Here is a 15,645-nt window from a genome sequence, read left to right as displayed (position 1 = left end):
AAGTAAGGATGACTGAAAGTGGAAAGGAAAAAATAAAAGATCGAGCGTGTTCCTTAATACAGAACCTTAATTACGGATGATGCAAATAGTCTGTAACCTGCCAACATATTATTTCCGTAACCTCGGAATAAAAATGGTGACTAACCTCGCAATAAATATGTGACTCATATATAACCTTTCAATAATTAACTGACTGTGAATCTAAACTGGTAAATCTGGACGTCATCAATGCTGCGTCAAGACCCTGAAAAGTCATTCTGAATAAACTAAAAATTCTTACCTTAATAATGTCACCGTATAACGCGTATATATCTGCTCCTATAAGATTTTTTTCTGGCACATCCCAGTACAATTCTGGCCACTAGATTTTGTTATGTATAAAAAAAACTGATTTTTCTTTACGATAATTGGCATGACTGTGGATAGGAGTAAAAACTTTAAATTCAGATGAATGACAGTCAAAAGTTATCTTTGTAAGAAAGATTATTATTGAAAAATTACTGAAAATTATTTACATGTGACTTTGATATAACAATAGAACAAAATGAGTTGTTGCAAATTACATATGCGCACAGGAATAAATAACAATAATTTTTGCTTTTACCTTACACTACATCGCTCAGGCACCGCCATCGCTCTCCACGACCGACCTTGGTAATTCCATACAGGACACAAGTGCTCTCTGTGAGATATACAACTAGACATTTGCTCTCTAAGAGCGACCTGACCGAACCGCCTGACTGCGAGCTACTACCACTGCTGCTGCCGACACTGCTCTCTGGTCTGCGATTCTGTTGTAGCATACATATCGCAGGCAGTGAGTGAGCAATCCATCCAAGTTACATCTGCTCGAGTGCGCTAGTAATAAATTCCTTACTCGTGGACTTCTTACATAACCCTCCATTGGGGGATAAAAATTTGGCAGCGATGGTGGATCAGTTGGACTTGCCATGAGCAACAAATTTTTCTGTAACCTATTTAGTTGCTACGGTCGCAGGTTCGAATCCTGCCTCGGGCATGGATGTGTGTGATGTCCTTAGGTTTAAGTAGTTCTAAGTTCTAGGGGACTGATGACCTCAGAAGTTAAGTCCCATAGTGCTCAGAGCCATCTTTGTAACGCCCTGTCGACGACTATAGCTTGAGGGATGAAATACATACTCGTATTGCACTCGGGTTGGGAGGGAAATCAACCGTGTACTTCAGGAAATTAACATCCTAGAAAATGAAGCAAATGAAAAAAACGAACATGGAAGCAAATGGAAAAACTAATATGAATGAAAACCACCTTCATCCAAACGTGAGTCGGTTGTCTGAACTACTGGGCCATCAGCCTCGATAGAAGCAGCGTAAGACAATCACTCAAGACGGTCGAATCGAGCGTGATACGGGAACAGGTGGTGTTGACAATGTTAACATACTGCGTTTAAGCACACATTTCCTCCCATGCCATCCGTGCGTGGAGCGCGTGAGGGATGACCGCTTAGCATCAGTGTAGTTGGAGCTTAGCGATCTCTACGGGCACGATGTGAAGGGTGTTGTACTATACTCTTGGATTCATCTCTTAAAATATTATATATGGGTTTTTGCAGGATAGTTTGCATTTGTCTTCGGCCGTCTTCCAATTGTTTCTCAGGATTTCCGTGACCGTTCGTGTTGCCCTTCTTGGCATACGTTCAGTGTCCCCTGAGAGTCCTCTTTCGTAGGATATTCCTATATGTCCGAAAGAACAGACACCGTATCCATTGAGGTATATAGTTTTAGCAATACCGGCCATGACCTCCTTGTTCTGTGCGGGTGCTCACATATTACCCGAATTCTTACGGGCCTTGCTAAGAATGTCTTCCACGAGTAATGAGTGTGTTGGGTAGGGACAGTACGAATGTAGTGTGTGGACATACAAGTTGAGAATGTGGGTCTCAAGGAGGACGATCGTGAGATAGTCCCTGCAGTCGCACTATCCTCTGTGCCCTCGGAGGCTCAGGTTGTCCGGCCTGTGTAATAAAAAAAAAAAGAGTGGAAGGATCAACAAACGAACTTGAACGGATGTCACGTGACGTCCGCAACGACCAAACACAACGATAAAAAAAAAAGGATAGAGCGTCTGCCATGTAAGTAGGAGGTCCCGGGTTCGTGTCCCGGTCGAGGCACAACTGTCCCCGTTGACATAATATCAACGCCCGTCAGCAGCTGAAGGTATTAATACATAATTCCAATTTCTTTCGTAGGAGTCCCAAACTTCGGCCACATTCTAGGATGTGTCAAACGAATGTTTTGTAAGCAGTCTCCTTTGCAGACTGACTGCAAATTTTGTAGGTTACTGGGAAAGTAACCTACAAAATGAACCGAATTCTACAATCTGCTTTACCTACGACTGAGCCTTTGTGGGAATTCCATTTCGCATTTCTACAGGTGTTTTTATGAGCGGACTGATCCCAGTTGCGACTCATTAATATTTAAGTCATAGGATGGTACGTCTTTTCCTTTTGTGAAGCGCATAATTTTACATTTCTTAGCATCTAAAGCAAGTTAACAATCTTCTGTACATTTAAATCCTTAAATCCTAAACATTTATACAATGTTTTCCGGACAGCATTCCATTATACGAGGGTGTGTTGAAAAGTAATGCTTCCGAATGTTTTGTGTGAACACACTTAAAGTTTTTTAAATTAACCAAATGTTATTAACATTTACTCATTTATTCTCGACATTTACATATTTATTTTTCAACATAATCGTCCTGGTCACGAATTCATTCCTCGCAACCAGAGACCAGTTTGTTGATACCGTCACTTTAGAATGTGTGACTGTGTCGACGGAGCCACAACCTCACTTCTGCTTACATCGCTTCATAATTGTGAAAGTGAACTCCTCGAAGCTGTTCGTTAAATTCTGGAAACAAACGAAAACCGGGTGTGGCCCAGTCTAGATGGTGTGACGTATGATGGACGACAGTGAACCTAAGGTGTCGGGATTGTTGCAGATGTCCCAGCGCTCGTGTCTGTTCTCCCACCCATGCTGAAGGAGACGGTGCTCCATGTGTGGAAGAACTCTTAGAATTCGAAACTCAATTTGGGCGCGCTCTTTCTTACGCACCGACAGAGTTACGTTACACACCGCCATGTCACCCAACCCGGAGATCTCTAGTGGCAGACAAGAAGACTGAAGATGTAGAATGTTAACAACGTTTGCTTTAATTAAAAAGCTTTAAGAGTTTTCACATAAAAAATTCGGAAGCGTTACATTTCAGCATTCCCTCCATTTGTTCGGAGGTAAGGTAGGTATGTCAACAACGTGTGTTATCAGCGACAGTAGTAGATTCCACTGCATAGTGTCTCCACAACAGTGTTGCCATTATTTAAGTTGCAACCTACGTACATAAGTGCATCATCTGAAAAAAGTCTGAGATTACGTTCATCAACATACAACATGGACAGAAAGAGACCCAAGCTATTTCCCTTGGACACGTCTTTCGAAATTTAATAAATACTGCATCTACCTGATTGTCCAAATCCTAGGCTTTCAAGATGTCATGTGAGAAAAGCGCGAGTTGGGTTTCGAAAGATTGATGATCTCGGAGTCCATGTTGGTTGGCATAGTGTACATCATTCTATTTAAGTTAGTAGTGGATACGAAAGGGTGAGAAAGTTAACTCAAGAAAATGTGAGAGTGAGAAACCAGACTAGATACTACGATATTGCAGTGCCTTTGTTATTCCGAATTACGGTGCAATTTTCCACTGGACAAGCATGCGTATCCGAAGGAACAGACACTACGGCGATTACAGCCGTCACGAAATACATGAAGTGTATTCGCAATTGCGAATATGGACAACCATCAGTTGTGTAATGGAATGACGACAGCGAAAATTTGTGCTGGACTGGGATTCCAACCCGTATTTCCCACTTATTGCAAGTGGTCGCCTTACAGTCTGTCCTCTCTTCTGCTTAGTTAATGGGCGACGTATGTGATTTGAATACGCGAAATAAAATTACTGCACAGCCGGAAAAGGAAATATTGTATTACAGGTCTCAGATCTAGTTTTTATACTCCTGTAGCTGTGAAAATGTTTCGATGAGGGTCGACAGCTTCGCTTAGGCCTGTAATACAGGGATAACTTAGTCGCTCCTCTTGCACTATAAATTATGTACCGCCAGCAGTCTCCACTTAATCTGCCAAACTTGATCCGTGGTAATTCCTTGAATGCTCGGAAATCAGTCCGGGGATAACAATTAAAACGTTTTAGGACCGAATAGTTGTCAAAACTTACTGCTTCCCGGAAAAATATACTTTATTCCTACTTTTAAAAATCCGTACAAGTCCATTTCCTTTCCCTGGACGCCTCCAGATAGTCTCCAGTTCAGACCAAGCCCAATTCTCGACACTTTAGCCACTGTAACAAGTATCCCCATTGATACTGTCCCAGTTTCGTTGACTGCACTATTAGGTGCAGTGCTTAGAAAGTTAAAATTTAGTTGTGTTGTTAGTTGTTGTTCCAGCTGACTTATCCAAAACTTTTGTTTCAGGTTCTGCGCAGCGTCGTAGCCCAGCAGATTGTGTGAGACTCCGCTCAGGTAAGTGTGGTTACTATATTACACTGAATGTCGTGTGCTGTCCTAATCGGGGTGAACCGTATTTCAATGAGCAATTTTTTTCACATGTTACTCAAACGTGTGTGTCTAAGTGTACACTTGTATGTGCGCGCCCGCGCGCATGTGTGTGTGTGTGTGTGTGTGTGTGTGTGTGTGTGTGTGTGTGTGGGTGGGTGTTTAGGGTGGAGGCAGGGGGAGGGGGGGAGGAAGGTGTCGGCAATCTTCTAATTGGCTTAGAGTGGTCCAGTATGACTTCCTCTCCTGCGTCAATATATTCCTCCGAAAGTAGCACTTACCACCAAATTCTTTATTTATTTCTTGGATACATTCGAGATTGCTTTCCCTTTCAGTTTTTGCTCTCCACGGCTGCTTCTAGTACCTTGGAAGTAATCGTTGATGTCTTTCAAGCGTCTTATTAGTCTCTCACCTCATCCACATAGTGTTTTCGGTATGTTCTGCAGATAACCTCAATATTTGCAATCTTACCCGCCCTCAATCTCTTTTTTCCAGCATCACTACATTTCGAACAATTCGATTATCTTCTTTTCTAGTTATCACTCACCTCGCGATTCACTTCCACGACATTAGTCGTGACTACTACAGATGAAAGAAAAAGGTATAGGGAGGAGGCTAGGAAGGAAGGAGGGTAGGATGGAAGGAGGGAGGGAAGGAAGGAAGGAAGGATTGGAGTTGAACGTCCCGTCGACAGCGCGGTGATTAGTGCCCTTTTCAAAGATATCATCCCTGAATTCGCCTTAAGCGATTTAGGAAAATCATGGAAAATGTGAATCAAGATGGCCAGAGACAGGTTCGAACCGTTGTCCTCTCGAATGCAAGTCTATTTAGCTAAACACTACACCATCTCGCGCGGAATAAATACACTACTGGCCGTTAAAATTGCTACACCAAGAAGAAATGCAGATGATAAATGGGTATTCATTGGACAAATATATTATACTACAACTGACATGTGATTACATTTTCACGCAATTTGGATGCATAGATCCTGAGAAATCAGTACCCAGAACAACCACCTCTGGCCGTAATAGCGGCCTTGATGCGTCTGGGCATTGAGTCCAACAGAGCTTGGATGGCGTGTACAGGTACAGCTCCCCATGCAGCTTCAACACGATACCACAGTTCATCAAGAGTAGTGACTGGCGTATTGTGACGAGCCAGTTGCTCGGCCACCATTGACCAGACGTTTTCAATTGGTGAGAGATCTGGAGAATTTGCTGGCCAGGGCAGCAGGCGAACATTTTCTGTATCCAGAAAGGCCCGTACAGGACCTGCAACATGCGGTCGTGCATTATTCTGCTGAAATGTAGGGTTTCGCAGGGATCGAATGAAGGGTAGAGCCACGGGAGGTAACACATCTGAAATGTAACGTACACTGTTCAAAGTGCCGTCAGTGCGAACAAGAGGTGACCGAGACGTGTAACCAATGGCACCCCATACCATCACGCCGGGTGATACGCCAGTATGGCGATGACGAATACACGCTTCCAATGTGCGTTCACCGCGATGTCGCCAAACACGGATGCTACCATCATGATGATGTAAACAGATCCTAGATTCATACGAAAAAATGACGTTTTGCCATTCGTGCGCCCAGGTTCGTCGTTGAGTACACCATCGCAGGCGCTTCTGTCTGTCACGCAGCGTGAAGGGTAACCGCAGCCATGGTCTCCCAGCTGATAGTCCATGCTGCTGCAAACGTCGTCGAACTGTTCGTGCTGATGGTTGTTGTCTTGCAAACGTCCCCATCTGTTGACTCAGGGATCGAGACGTGGCTGCACGATCCGTAACAGCCATGCGGATAAGATGCCTGTCATCTCGACTGCTAGTGATACGAGGCAATTGGGATCCAGCACGGCGTTCCGTATTACCCTCCTGAACCCAAAGATTCCATATTCTGCTAACAGTCATTAGATCTCGACCAACGCGAGCAGCAATGTCCGCGATACGATAAACCGCAATCGCGATAGCCTACATTTTGACCTTTATCAAAGTCGGAAACTTGATGGGGCGCATTTCTCCTCCTTACACGAGGCATCACAACAACGTTTCACCAGGAAACGCCGTTCAACTGCTGTTTGTGTATGAGAAATCGGTTGGAAACTTTCCTCATGTAAGTATGTTGTAGGTGTCGCCACCGGCGCCAACCCTGTGTAAATGCTCTGAAAAGCTAATCATTTGCATATCACAGCATCTTCTTCCTGTCGGTTAAATTTCACGTCTATAGCACGTCATCTTACTTGTGTAGGAATTATAATGGCCAGCAGTGTACTTCTGAAAGTAAGATATAGAAACACCACATGTGAATGAAGCACTGATAGACGGAGAGAACTGTCATGATACAAAACTCCGTAGTCGGAATGAAGGCAAAGGCATAGAAAAAAAAGACAAATTGTATCCCGTCGACGATGAAGTCATTCGAGACGGAGCACAACCTCTAATTGCGGAAAGATGAGAATGGAAACCGGGCACGTCCTTTCCAGAGGAACCATGCCGTTAGTTCCTTCAGTCGAATTAGGAAAACCACGATCTGAATGGTATGGGGTTTGGTCCACCATCCACACGATTGTTAAGTCCAGTGTCTTACCGCGACGGTTCCTGCTCGATCCATAAGGTTGATAGCTTGAACACAGCCTCATTTCCATCCTCCAGTAGTGTATTTCCATTGAAACTCAGAGTACTCATGAAGCTTTTGCAACCTGACATCTAAAGAGTTAGAGATTTTAATTTTGTAGTATGGAAAAATGCAGAGATCGTTAATTGGACAGACGTCTGATATTTTCCAGTATTTAAATTATTAAGTAATAAGTGATGAAATTTGAATAACGATGTCCTGTTAGTTTTCGAAGCGGGAGAGAGACAGCAGTTAGATCCCATTATTCCGTTGCCACTAAATTGTATATGGGGTGCTCTTGAGCGTGAGAGAGAGGGGTGGTTATTTTGTGTAGATGTTGATTTGGGATTGATCCTAGCCAAAAGAGACGTTGCTCTCCATCAGTTACGAGGATTAAGTGGAACACCAGTCACGGCGTTAATCCACAAGTGTATAATGCACGGCGAAAGGAAATATTCGTCATGTTTTCTAAAAAAAAGAAAAAAAATAAAGAGAGAGAGAGAGAGAAGTTGCGGCACTAGCGGAATATAAACATCACAAAATACCCCCGAAAAAGTTGGAGCAAAGAATGCTACATGAAGAAGCTCGTCAGGAAATGGTTAAGTAGGAGCAATCTGATGTGCTTCGTGATAGCCCTAGAGGGACAACAAGACAGTTCCCCTTAAAATGTTTATTTTTTTTTCTTAGATATGACTTGTAACATATAGAGCGGTTTTGCTAGATAGGTGCAGACTTGAGGAAACGATTCCTGGGAGGATAAATGAGCAGAAAAACTCACTCAGACATGTGGCCTGATATGTGTTCCAACGGAGGTACACTTGAAGGTGGAGGTAAAGACCTTTCACAGTGTTGGTTTCAAAGGTCGAGCCCGCATCTCGTGGTCGTGCGGTAGCGTTCTGGCTTCCCACGCCCGGGTTCCCGGGTTCGATTCCCGGCGGGGTCAGGGATTTTCTCTGCCTCGTGATGGCTGGGTGTTGTGTGATGTCTTTAGGTTAGTTAGGTTTAAGTAGTTCTAAGTTCTAGGGGACTGATGACCATAGATGTTAAGTCCCATAGTGCTCAGAGCCATTTGAACCAAAGGTCGAAGGTACAGATGGGAACACACCAGGCAAGTGTGAATGTCCTGTCTGTACTAGTGTTTTAGCTCCAAGCTCAAGAAGGCCGTGAGATGGAGCGCCATCATGAAGTAGTCACATTACCTTTCTAGCCCTTCCAGCAGGGAGGCAAGATCTCCAGCATGAAATACAGACAAGTCTGGCCTGTGCGGCGTTGTGGAAGGATGACTGGTCCTATACACAAGGCTTCGCCAGTAGTCCCCGCCCACACATTGAAGCTGAACCGGTGGTGAGACCTTGCAGCCACCATACCACGGGTGTTCTCTGTAGCCCACAGGTGGGTGTTGTGAAGGTTGGCAATCCCTCCCCTCGTAAATGCAGCCTCATCTGTCAACAGGCTGGAGGACAGAACCCCAACACCATGCTGGCGTGTGTGAGGAACCAGCGATAAAACAGTCGCCGTTGAGGCAAGTCCGTAGGTAACAAGGCTTGAATGCGTTGTAAGTATAGACGCGCTATACCAAAACAACGGTTCGGTAGTTTTGGTACAGTACTTAACTGACGTAGTAAATGGTAGCATTACCGGTAGTACTGGTAGATTTGGTAGGAAAAGAAAATATAAATCAATATGTGAGAGAGAAACTGGGAGCCGTCGACCTATTTTCTATTTTTTTATTTTTTTATTTTTTTTTTTTTCATATAATTAGAATCGCACTGCGTTCAATGTTAGTCCATTGTGTATTTTATAGCGTTATAAAAAAATTAGTTGATCGTGCAACTTCTGCGCTTTTATGTAACGAAAGAAATTACTTTTGAAGCAAGTAAAGTTTACATACGAAAACATAAAAAAATCTACATAATTATTGTTATGTTTCACCCAATAGAACGTTCTTCACCATGGGCAAGGACAAGAGTTTCCTCTTAATACTGTTAAGACCCAAGTTGTTTACGAGTAACACAAACATGTTTTGTGAATGCTCGAGGAATTATTGATGCAGTATTTGGTATGTTTTTGTTTACCTTTTCTGAGAAAATTACATTTTCTATTGCTATATCGTCCGCAGTTCGTGGTCTCACGATAGAGTGCTCGCTTCCCGAGCATGGGGACCCTGCTTCGATTCCCGGCGTGGTCAGGGATTTCCACCTGTCGCGAGACGACTGGATGTTGTTGTGTCGTTTTCATCATCATCATCATTCATCCCCATTACGGTCGGAGGAAAGCAACGGCGAACCACCTCCACTAGGACCTTGCCTAGTACGGCGGTGCCAGGTCTCACGCATCGTTCCCATACGCTCTGTCAAGAAACATGGGACTTCATTTCCGTGCCATTGTTATATGATAAATCCGTATTTTATTTTTACTTCTCCATCTCTCTGTTGCACTTTAAGGATCAACAGTTTTCGAATAAAACCTGAATTAAACACTGACGACTTGAAGTTGACTGTAATTGTTATTTTTAAATAGCAGACAGGAGGACAATTATGTAGACTACAAATGTTTCGTAGGTTACGTGCCCCTTTCTTTATATCCTCACTCAGTTTTTAGACGGTTCATCACTTCCGGTTTATAGGAGAACCTAGTAAGATACTAATCGCATACGCAAATAAAGCAACCGCCAAATAGATATGCAGCACACCTAGCTTATAGGTAATGCGGTTATGATCTTAACTGACAAGGCTACAAGGATAACTACCTTATTCTACGCTTACTCGTGATAGTCTGTTGTAGCCTAGGTAGGGTACAACTATAGTTGTGAATGATATGGATAGTGACAGTTGTGGAGAATATTCCACAATGTCGCCGGTCTTACCAGCAGGTCATCTGCCTCGTGCTGAAACGGTAGCCACAGACGACGATCGTTCAGCTCCACTTACAAGTGGGTGTACCACCACTGGAGCGCATTTGTGACCATATGTCCGATGGCGTTTTCTGCTCAGTTTCTCCTCATTTAGCAAAATCGCCACTCATATTATTCTAATCAATTGCCTGTTGAGAATGCCTGATACTGATTACGCGCTGTAACCAACAGGGAACCAAATCACTGCAGATTTCTTGACGTGGAGTGACCTGTGAATAGTGTTCTATCACATACATATTGCGTAAGCCACAATAGTGTACCATTCCTCTTGTGGCGCAACAGAACACTGAACACGCATCGAAATTTTCGTGTCTCTGAAAATTTAAAAGTACATAAAGATTTTAAACTTTATCCTGTTCATTATCGTCCCTCGCTGGCAGATATTACTTCACTACTTGCCTAGAACCGTCCCGCCGACGCCTAATCATTTTCGAAAGTAGCGCTTAGTTCATACCTGCCCAGCCAGGCCAGTGTGCAATTTCCAGTTGTACGCCCTCAAAGCTCGTATTCCAGCTCTTAGTCTCGACGACAAGGGGTGGAGAGTACAGTATATCCCTTATTATGTTTATGTGTATTGTTGTATGTATGTGTGGCTACATTGTACTGAAGGTACAATTAATCGTGAAAAGAGAACTTGAAGTAATCACAACTTGAAGGTAACAGAGATGCACCAATGTCTGAATCTGTGTCTACTGCTCTAGCTGAGAAAGTTTCTGCCGTGAATAAGTAAAAACTCTCTTGCTAATACTTGAAAATCTCAGTTACTAGGCACGAATTGCAGTTCTTATTGTACCTCCACAGTCTTACATAACATAGGCATATATCATTGAGTCTTCGTCAAAAAAAGTCCCCCGATAAGATTTTAACCTAGAAAGAATATTAAATCCGTAGTAGTTAAATCTCGTTAATCTCGTAGAGCAGAAGCAACTGCCGATATCCTCCTGTCGCCTGTAAAATTTCTACTGTTCATAAAAAGGAACGTCTATAGGATCCTCGGATATTGATTGTGTACGACTCAGTCCACATTTGGTTATATGATGGGTATCCATTCGTAGATTTCTATTAATAACAGGAAACACTTCTAAATTCCATTGGCCGTGTTTGCAGATCCATCTTCAAACATTGTCAGCCAAACGTTGAAAGCTTAGCACAATTTACTTCCTCAAACTTCACTTCAGAAAATAACTGAGATCGATTGAATCCCTTTTTATAGAATTTCCGTATATTTTCGCATAGGTTTACAATGACAAAATCTCGTATCTCTCTCTGTCTCTGATAAAGTGATGCAGCGTCGTATAAAGAGAGAGTGTCAGAAAGAGTCTTTTTCCGATCGCAAAATTTTTGCTATAGTTGACCGCGCGCCATGTAGCAACTCGGAGTAAACGCATCCATCCCGCAGGCGAAATGCGCTGACTCAGCATATTTTATCTGTTTTAGCTTTAGCAGTAACAAATTCGGTTACGATAGAGTGATTTTGAGATGTACTGCTCTTAAATTCGTTTGTTATTACGGTGTAAGTGAGCCTATGAGTACTAGAGCAACCAGCCTGTTTAAACGCTCAGGCAACACGCCGTCCTAGTTTGGAAACATTGAGCCCCTACACGACAAAAGCGAAAATGAACATAATTGAAATAAAGTTGATAATTAGTCGTGGAGAGGCGCAATAGATATCTATCCAAACTCTCAGAAGAAATCAGATAACTAGAAACACTATACGAACAACCATGTGACCAATTAAGTAATAGTGTGCATGATCGAGTAGGTAAAATTGTACGTCTGAGCGCTATAGCACACCCTCGATTAAATGGATCTTATTTAGTTTAAGCTTATTCACCAGCAAATAAACCATCAACACATAATAGAGCGAGTGCACAAGCCAAATCACTTAATGTAGCGCCTGATTCACAATGACACTCGGCAGTGGTATTTGAATAAATTTTGAATTACTGTTCAGCTGTAAGTAACGTATTAATTGATATTAAGTTGTATCATTCAAATTATGCAGACTCTTGAGTATCTATCTTTTTCTTTTGTTAAGAATTCACTCAATATATGTATCGTATGGATACGTAAGTAGCCGAGCGGTCTTGGGTGATGCAGTCATGGACTGTGCGGCTGGTCCCGGCGGAGGTTCGAGTCCTCCCTGGGGCATGGGTGTGTGTGTTTGTACTTAGGATAATTTAGGTTAAGTAGTGTGTAAGCTTAGGGACTGATGACCTTAACAGTTAAGTCCCATAAGATTTCAAACACATTTGAACATTTTTTGATACGTATGTTAGCACGTGGCAATACTCCACTAAATAACTAAAATATCTTTTATCGTATTAAAATAGACCTTCAACATCAAGTTAGTTAAGACTGTAACATTTATGTACCATCAGTTACTTACAAATCGCAGAAGTGTTGCAAAGTTTCAGAATAAAAGTATTTTCGTAACGTATTCTGACATCCAATTCCAGAGAAAAAATCTCTTACAACGACAACATAAATAAACTTGTTTAGGCACCATCTTGATTATTTGAGCGATTAATGTAATCTATAGACATGCATCAGTCCATTCTTTCGGTAAACTTTTTAGAAATATTCTCGCCAGCTCTAGTATTTAATTAATTATAATATTTCAGTGCCAACTTTTTATGAAATAGTATTGACGTTTCAATCCATAAAGTGCTAGTTTTTCGAGATGACCTTCTTTGGTTTAACTATCCTCAATATTCAAGTGTCTAGATCTAATAGCTGATTTGAGCCTACTTACGCTGCTTGCTAAATGTCAGACGTACAACTTTTGCTTTCCTTTCATTTTCAAAATCTGTTATTGAGAGACCGTCGTGGATAAATGATAATTAGGCGACTAAAATGTATTTTTAGCTTCTGAAAGTTTACTTCCTTTCGTTTTTAATTGTAAGTGCTTTCAGACGCCAATTTTTAATAAGCGACTGCCAAAAACTAATAGCCCCACACTAAACGAGATGAAAAATAAGAAAAAACTAAAAAAAAACTAAGTGGCACCATCACTTTACATCTCAACTTATATTTCAGATTTTCAAAATATAAGCCTTTTCTGCTTTGAATTGATTCAGCTTGGGCCATGTGGTCTCAATGGTTACGTCCCTAACAATACGTATGGGCAAAGTATGCTACCTATCCGATCTGTGTTTTGCTGTGCTTGATTCGCCGATCTACAAAAATTTCCAGAATAATGCTTGGTAAGCAATTAGTCCACATACACAATAACGTCAGTACCCCGTAGTACGAGTCTGCTTTCCAAAAATACTACACTAACGGCTGACACTCACACTCAGTTACTTAGAACGTGTCTTCATGAATCTCCTCTAAACATCTGCAGTGCCTAAATTTACTGGCGTCTACACAAATTAGTATCGCAGGCAAAACAACACGGATCTTTTCAGACAAAATTACTGAAGTCAAAACTTCAATAACGTCGTATTTTAACGACTCACGAATTGTATTATCAAATACTGACACAGCATACAAGACATTCTTGACTAAAACCATACCAACTTAATCACTTGACTTTTCGTCAAATGTCATGCGAAATACGAAGAGCCGACTCTGACAAAATGCACAGAATAATAAATAACTACATTTATCATGCCCTAGGCTAGTTACTGAAATCTTAAAACTTTGCATTTTAAACACAACACCGCCCAAGAAGAGCTTCCCATACGGTACTCTTTCAATAAAACAGCGGAAAATTCCACGCTGCCGGCCGCGGTGGCCGTGCGGTTCTAGGCGCTGCAGTCCGGAAGCGCGGGACTGCTACGGTCGCAGGTTCGAATCTTGCATCGGGCTTGGATGTGTGTGATGTCCTTAGGTTAGTTAGGTTTCAGTAGTTCTAAGTTCTAGGGGACTGATGACCTAAGATGTTAAGTCCCATAGTGCTCAGAGCTATTTGAACCAATTCCACACTGATGAAGTAATCGACGCAATTTGCATCAGGTAGGTATCGATCACGACACTTGTAAACGTGTCCTAACTCACGGGCAGTAAAACATAATTATGCCCTCTTACCGACTCAGGCTCGCTGTCTCCTCGACTCCTCAGTAGTGACTGACTGAAATCCCGTTCCGTACCGTAAGTGAACCATTAATTCAGACAAATGTAGGGCGCTAACATTATTTCTTAACAATTAAAAGCCGTCTCTGTTCGAACAGTTGCATGGCTGGATATAGTACAGATTTTTCTAGAACATGTGCATCAACATGGACTTTAGATTCAGATGTTCAACTGTGTGTGAATTCCTAAGGGACCAATCTGCTTCGGTCATCGGGCCCTAGATTTACACTTTCCTTGATTTATTCTACTTCTTGGCTGCTATTACAATGAAATTGTATTGTGAGGACACGGAAATCGATAAAAATAATTTTAATTCGTCGCAAGAGTTGGCGGCGCAGGATTTTGTGCACGAATTGACATCTCCGTGCCGGCCGGAGTGGCCGTGCGGTTCTAGGCGCTACAGCCTGGAGCCGCGTGACCGCTACGGTCGCAGGTTCGAATCATGCCTCGGGCATGGATGTGTGTGATGTCCTTAGGTTAGTTAGGTTTAAGTAGTTCTAAGTTCTAGGCGACTGATGACCAAAGTAGTTAAGTCCCATAGTGCTCAGAGCCATTTGAACCATTTTGACATCTCCGTTACCTCCCATAAATGTTCGATGGGTGGCCTAATCATTCGCTCGAATTGTCCAGAATGTTCTTCAAACCAGTCGCGCACATATGTGGCCCGGTGACATGGCGTATTATCATCCACAAAAATTCCATCGTTTTTTGGGAATATAAAGTCCATGAACGGCTGAAAATGGTCTCCAAGTAGCCGAACATACCCATTTCTACAAATGATCGGTTCAGTTGGACCAGAGGTCCCAGTCGATTCCATGTAAACATAGCGCACACCATTATGGAGCCACCAGCAACTTGCCCAGCACATTGTTGACAACTTCTGTCCGTAGATTCGTGGGGTCTGCGCCACATTCGAACCGCACAGATCAGCACTTACCCACTGAAATTGGGACTCATCTGACCAGGTCACGGTTTCCCAGTCGTCTAGGGGCCAACCTATATGGTCACCAGCCTAGGAGAGCCGCTGCAGGCGATGTCGTGCTGTTATCAAAAGCACTTGTGTCGGTCATCTTCTGCCACGGCTCATTAACGCCAAATTTCGCCTCACAGTCCTCACGGATACGTTCGTCGCACGTCCCACATTGATTTCTGCGGTTATTTCACGCAGTGTTGATTGTCTGTTAGCACTGACAACTCTACGCAAACGCCGCTGCTCTCGGTCATTGTTCGTGGTGAGAGTTAACGTTTGAAATCTGGTATCTCGGCACAGTCTTGACCCTGTGGATCTCGGAATACTGAATTCCTTAACGATTTTCGAAATGGAATGTCGCATGCACGTTGCTGCAACTACCATTGCGCATTCTAAGTCTGGTAATTCCCGTCGTGCAGCCATAATTCACGTCGGAAACCTTTTGACATGAATCGTCTGACTA

General features: G+C 42.7%; 1 protein-coding gene across 3 annotated transcripts in view; it reads left to right on the top strand.

Moving 5' to 3' along the window:
* LOC126481055 (uncharacterized) overlaps positions 1-15,645 on the top strand; it is a 1,230,708-nt gene that overhangs the window by 422,868 nt on the left and 792,195 nt on the right. For all 3 annotated transcript variants that reach the window (XM_050104539.1, XM_050104538.1, XM_050104537.1), the window contains one exon: positions 4,524-4,571. The gene's annotated coding sequence lies outside the window, so the exon portion shown is untranslated. The remainder of the gene's footprint in view (positions 1-4,523; positions 4,572-15,645) is intronic.

The sequence above is a fragment of the Schistocerca serialis genome, chromosome 5 (genome assembly GCF_023864345.2).
Source record: "Schistocerca serialis cubense isolate TAMUIC-IGC-003099 chromosome 5, iqSchSeri2.2, whole genome shotgun sequence".
Lineage (NCBI taxonomy): Eukaryota > Metazoa > Arthropoda > Insecta > Orthoptera > Acrididae > Schistocerca > Schistocerca serialis.
The sequence above is the reverse complement of the archived record's forward strand: the minus strand, read 5'-3'. Positions and strand labels throughout refer to the sequence as shown.